The following is a 6,174-nucleotide window of genomic DNA, read 5'->3' as shown; positions in this document are numbered from 1 at the left end:
GTCTTCCTCTTTCCACTGAAAAAGTCACATTTTATCACAGCTAGTCTTTTTTGTGAAATTAATAATTTAATCAAAACATCCATGCCAACTTCTTAGAACCAAGGCAGCAGAAAACTTTGGTAGAGGGAAGAGGGAAAATACCATACAGACACAAAAGGACAAAGGAGAATTTTTACTACAGTTTCAAAGCAGTTTCTGCTTGAAGAGAAAGACAGAAGAGCTTTAATGTTCATGCCATCCACACAGCAGGCTGGCTCCAGCTGCCAGGCCTTGTTTGTAGCAATACTCCAGAACAAATTGTTCAATTGATAGTTCTGTAAAGCCATCCAGAGAAATGTGGAAGTCAGGGAGGATGGTTCTTCCTTTCTCACATGTTCCCATCAGGAGGAAAAACTCTCAAAGACAAATTAGATGCTAGATACATCTCTGTAATGACAGCTTTACTGAGGTTACACAATGGTAACTCATGCAGTGAAATGAAAAGACAAAAAAATCCTGTTAGCCATGAAAAACAGTGAAATGAAAAGACAAAAAATCCTGTTAACCATGAAAAACTGCAAAAACTACAAAAAGTCAGGAGTGTAAGCTGACCTGTATTGTTACATATGTACAACTTAAACATTTAAATCCTATTTTGACCGAGTCTTTTTTCATCATTGTTATCTGACAGTCTGAGGTTCACATTTCTTCAGCAACTATAGTAAAAGCACTCTCCTAAACCATAAATCAGATTCATGTAAAAACCAGCATGACAAAGATATGGGGTCTTAGGAAAATAAAACATCCTGTTTGAAATATTTAGCATCACTCTGCTACTCAAAAGACACAGGTTTGATTTATGCTGGCAAATTAAACACTGCCAAGGAACTTTCCCAGGTGCTGGAGTGCCATCAACTACGCCATTAAATTGTAATCATGATCCACAGCACCATTTTGGCCATGGCCAGCTGTCAGTGAGCCAAGAAACGGCAGAGCACGGCTCAGGAATCAACACAGTGCAGAGATCAGCCCACAAAGCAGCCCAGATGTGGTCACTTCCTTGGCACAGTCAGGGAGCTGAGGAAGAAGAGGCTGTGTCAGGCAAGTGGGTCTCAGTGCCACAGAAGGGCTCTGAGCATGTTTAGTTTACAAGCATTGCTTCAACCACCCAGAACTGACATGGGAAGCAAGATGATGCACTTCAAAATTAATCTAAGGCTTGTACTACCCTTCAGGAGAATCATGCAAGTTGACAGAGTTAAATGGCATTTAGTTTATGTGTTGTAATTTGGCAAAAAGCAGCCTAAGCTTTCCAAACAACAGTTTAGCACCCTTCTGATACTCCAAAGACAGTCCTTGGTTACATTCTCACCTATTTCAAATAGCACCAGCATTGGCTGATCTTCATTACCACTAAACAACTCCAGTTCTTCAGAGAAGTGTTGATTGCAGAGGTTCTTGGAGTACATTATTTCCAGATATACAGAAATAAAATATTTATATCCTACTACTTGTGAAATATGTAACAATAAATCATGAAAGCTCCCTTCTGCATTCCACAGCAATGGGGAATCCACAGCTTTTTGCTGAGGTGTGAAGGAAGAGTGCAAAAGAGAAGTGAGTTTAACAATGCAGGGCTGGCTACTGAAGCTTGTCTGCTTTCACTTCCTTAATACTTCAATTTCAGGGTTGTCTACTCAAGATCTGAGCTACTCTGACCAGTCCCTGCACGATAAACTCAGGGTGAGGGAAGGAAACAAGCATAACATAACACAAAACATTCTCCTGGACTGTATCCTTTAATAACATTCCCCACGAGAGGCCACCAGCTCCTTAAAGCCACTGAGTTGTGAACAGTATATCCATGAACTGCATGTTACAGGAAAACAGCCTGTAATCCCCCTATTAATCCTTGGCATCAGGGCACACACAGTGTAATTACAGACTGCAGCAGGATAATTTTGAAAACTTTATTCCACAGGGCCATAATTAGATCCTGACTGTAATCCTTTAATTGCCAATATCATCTAATGCATTACAGACATAGCACACAAGCACACGAGCAAATGGCTGAGAAGTTGTGCAAGAGCAAAAGCAACAGCAGAGCCAGGGATGCAGGCTGTTAAACAAGGAACAATTCATAAACACCACAGCACAGAACCTAGAAACACCAGGATTTCTACTCTCACTCTGCAGATTTGTTGCATCAGTAGTTGGTGTTCAAGAGCACCTGCCTAGAAACACAAGTCACAGCTATTGAAGAAAATCTGTCATAAAATGCCACTTATGTCACTCAACCACCAAGGAAAGGGCAGAAATAGATTTCTAGCAATTCTTTGGAAGAAGTTATGAGGAGTTACACTGCAGTAGATGCTGACTCAGTCCAAAAGGGAGTGAAAGCACAACAGACCACACACACCAGACAGCACACATTCACTGTCAGTTCTGTGCTCCTCTGTGGGCCAGGAGAGTGCCCACCTCCTCAGCAACACATCTTTAATTGTGTTTTAACTAATTCTTATTGCAACTAACCCAACCACATCCAGCTGCAGATTATCAGCAGCGATAGAATTACAAGCAATACAGGTTTACATTAAAAATATATTTCTCCTTCATACCACCTGTCAAAGGCAGTGAACAATTTTCCCTTTGTAGAAGTGGCTGCAACTCCTGTCATTACCCCACAGGGTGCTGGAAAAAACAAAAGCACAGCAAACTGCTGAAAAATTGCTTGAGAGGAACACAGCCTCCCAGTTAAACCATTCTGCTGCTTTATTTACTGATAGGAAACACATAGCAGTGTACCACTTCTTTAAGTGCATCACAAACTCAAGATATATGGAGGCAATCATTCTCATTAACACCCTCTATTTACTGACTTTTCAAATCCACATCCACTCACTTTGTTTCCTATGCAGAGAAACACCTCCCCTGACTGGCAGCTCTGTCACTTCCTTGCCTGGATTAAACTGGAAGATAAATTGAAAATGAGGGGGGAAATTCCTTAATGATGTTCCATATATTCATTAATGGTTGTTGGGAAATGTAAAGTCTTTAATTTTAGAACAGTCTAAGCAACCGGGGAGATGCAACAGGTTCCTGGATACAGAAGCAGCACCCACCCTCAAACTGGCCTAAGTGAGAAACAATTACTACTAATAAAACTTCATTATATTCACCAGCTGAACTCAAGAGGACTTAAAGGGAAATAGCACTAGAAAAGCAGGAGAGGTGACAGGAATTTTATTTATTTACAGGTACTTAGATGAACCCCATGCCTCTCCCCAATATGACAGGCTTTTATTGTAATATATTGGTAAAACTACAAAATCTCATTTAAATCCCTAAAAGAGTTACCAAATTCTCCTTCTTCTTCCCAGTTTCAATGGAAAGTTGAAAAATAATCCAAATGTCCTGATTTAGTTTGACCTCTGCTTCAGCAATAGCTGGAGGCAGCAGATGGGTTCTCAGGCTCCTCCAGAGCCTTTCACCTGCCCAGCAGGAGAGAGCTGCAAGGCACAAATGCCACTTCTACAAGCACTGACTGCTTAGAGGGGACAAAACCTCCTTCCTGAACAATGTGACAACTGCTGGCACAGCTGAGAAAGCTGCTGAGAGCTCTGTGCTGTGAGATCCCACCATGGCAGCTCCGTGTGTCCCCAGGCACATGGGAACAGCTGTGCCAGCTCCCCTTTACCTTGCACCAGAGAAAGCTGCAGCTCACAGGAGTTCATCTTCCTAAAAACAGGCAGGAAGTGTAACAGTTGGCACAGGGAGAGTCAAGGTGTGAACACACAAGCAGGACCACACAGGTTGTTCATTTAAACAACATCAAGGTAAAAATTCTCAGGTTGTTTAGAAGCCAAAGCAGTAGAGCAGCATCCTTCAGCATTTTTCTTGGGTGTAGTGCAGGGAAGTGAAGCAGCCCCTCCTCAGCTCCCTCAGCCACACTGCCTGTGTGTGTTCCACCAACAATGCCCAGAGACCAAAATCAGGGTGGGTTCTTTTTATTTTTCCTCAAACTTTGAGCCTTTAAGAATTAAATGCAGCATTTGTGCATCGTATCATAGAATTTTATTAACTGAATGGAAAAAGCACTGCCAAAGGATGAATGAACCAACTGCTTTTGATGCATACATGCTAGGATGAGATTACTTGTCCTCAGAATGTAATTATACTACTTCTGAAGCCCAAGTGACCATGTCAGACATCTGCACCTAAGGATTTGTGACTTATGTCACAGCACACACACTGGTGCTAAGGTATTGTCTAAGAGGCAATCCCTAGGAAAAGGTCAGGAAAAAGCACACAGGAATGAAGCCACCTGCCCAAGGTGGTGCAGCATGGGCAAGACTGACATGGCAAGTGGCTGTAATAAATGGAAAATAATACAAAATAGTATCAATATCAATACAGGATCAATAATGCAAAGAGAAATCTTTTCCATTGACTTTGGGTCAGGCCCTGGATATTGACAGAGGAATCACCAGAGGTGAAACAGCAAGCACAGAAGTGACCACAAAAGCAAGACATGAGTACATACCCTTTTGATTTTTTTCTTCCATCACATATGTTCAGCTTGCAGAAAAGAAACCTAAGAAGCTGGAAAGTTATACAAACACTCCACTACTTTTTCTTTACCTTTTGCAAAAATGCTCTTGCTGGAGAGCAGTGTATGAAAGTGAGGAGTGGCTATTTCACAATTTTACCTGAGTTTTCATCTTCTGTAACTATCTGAAGGTACCACACAGCACTTTAATATCAAGCAACACACTCTCCAATTAGGCTGGAGGCTGCATATCTCTGCTCAGTATCCCTGGTGGTTTTTAATAAGGTTTTTGCTTGTTCCATCTCCAACACTTGTTTGACACAACAGCAATTTTTCCAGATGAGAGAGAACCTAGCAATCATAAAGATGAGTACTCCAGTACATGTCAAGACTTCACTAATTGTAGTTAATTAAAAATACCACATTGAACATATACACAGTGCTCTTCAGGTTCATAAAAGTTTCAAGTGTTTTTAAATACTACTGGAAAAAGAGGGAAAGGCTCAGAAGATAGCAGGAAACAATACCTTTCAGTTCTAGAGCACTGACTCAAATCAAGTCAAAGTTAATCAGAGGTAGAACACATCATTTGCTAACTGGCTGAGGGAGGACAGGTAATCCCTTTTTTTAATCACAAATCTTTCACAAAGCCAAAAGCCCCAATTACAGCTATGCAGATCAGGCTGAACTTCTTGCTGGAGTTTAGCTTTGGCCTCCATGCAGGCCCTCCACCTGAGCCATGCTGATCTAGATCTTTGAAGAGCTTTTAAAAAGACTTTCTTTTAAAAAGGCATTCTACAAACCAATTTAAAAAACCCAAAGAAACAAACAAACCAGAGGACCCAACCTCACAAGACTCATTTAGAAAGCAGCAGCAAAACTCCAGACCAATTTAGGTCCCAGGTTCATTGTTCTATTCACAAACTTGCAGTTTCCACAAGCATGGTAGAGCACTCTAACAGATAATTGTGTTCAGGAAAACAGGGGTGGGGTGAAGCTGCCTGCAAGGTTAACACTTCAAATGACCTCAGAGAAGCATCCTGTGATCACCAGGGTCAAAGCAGGATCACAACTCCTTCAACAACAGCTGTAAGAGCAGCAAACCTTTACCCTCACCAAGCTCCTGAAATGTTTTATGTTTAGAGAGAGCACTCCTTAGGAAACCCTGCTGGTGTGTAAGGGCCTGGAACTGGGCTAGGTACCTGCTGGCCCTTCTTGTTTATGAGTCTTGGGTTCAATTCCTCCCTCTGTCCAAAAGAATTCAAAGCCAAAGTGCTCCTTCTTAGGTTAGCACACAAAACAGAAGGTGAGGGGACCATTTTCAGTGTCACTATGGCTACTCATTAACTATTTGCAACAAATCCAGAAAATGTAACTGAAAAGGCTGAAGCTCAAATTATCCCAACAGCAGGAAGAAAGAAGGGTTAATAACTCACATTTGCATTGGTCCCCTGACTAATCTCACCTTGGATTTTTTTTCAGCTCAATGACTGTTGCAGACTCACTGGGTCTGTAGTGTGGCAGGTAGTTCAGCCTTCCAAAAACTTGAAGAACAGGGAAATTCAGCTCCAGATCACTCAAACATCCTAAACATTCTTACTATCTATATATTTTTCATGAAGAGCAAACATGAGCACATTTCCTGG

Source organism: Agelaius phoeniceus, chromosome 1 (genome assembly GCF_051311805.1).
Source record: "Agelaius phoeniceus isolate bAgePho1 chromosome 1, bAgePho1.hap1, whole genome shotgun sequence".
Classification (NCBI taxonomy): domain Eukaryota; kingdom Metazoa; phylum Chordata; class Aves; order Passeriformes; family Icteridae; genus Agelaius; species Agelaius phoeniceus.
The sequence above is the reverse complement of the archived record's forward strand: the minus strand, read 5'-3'. Positions refer to the sequence as shown.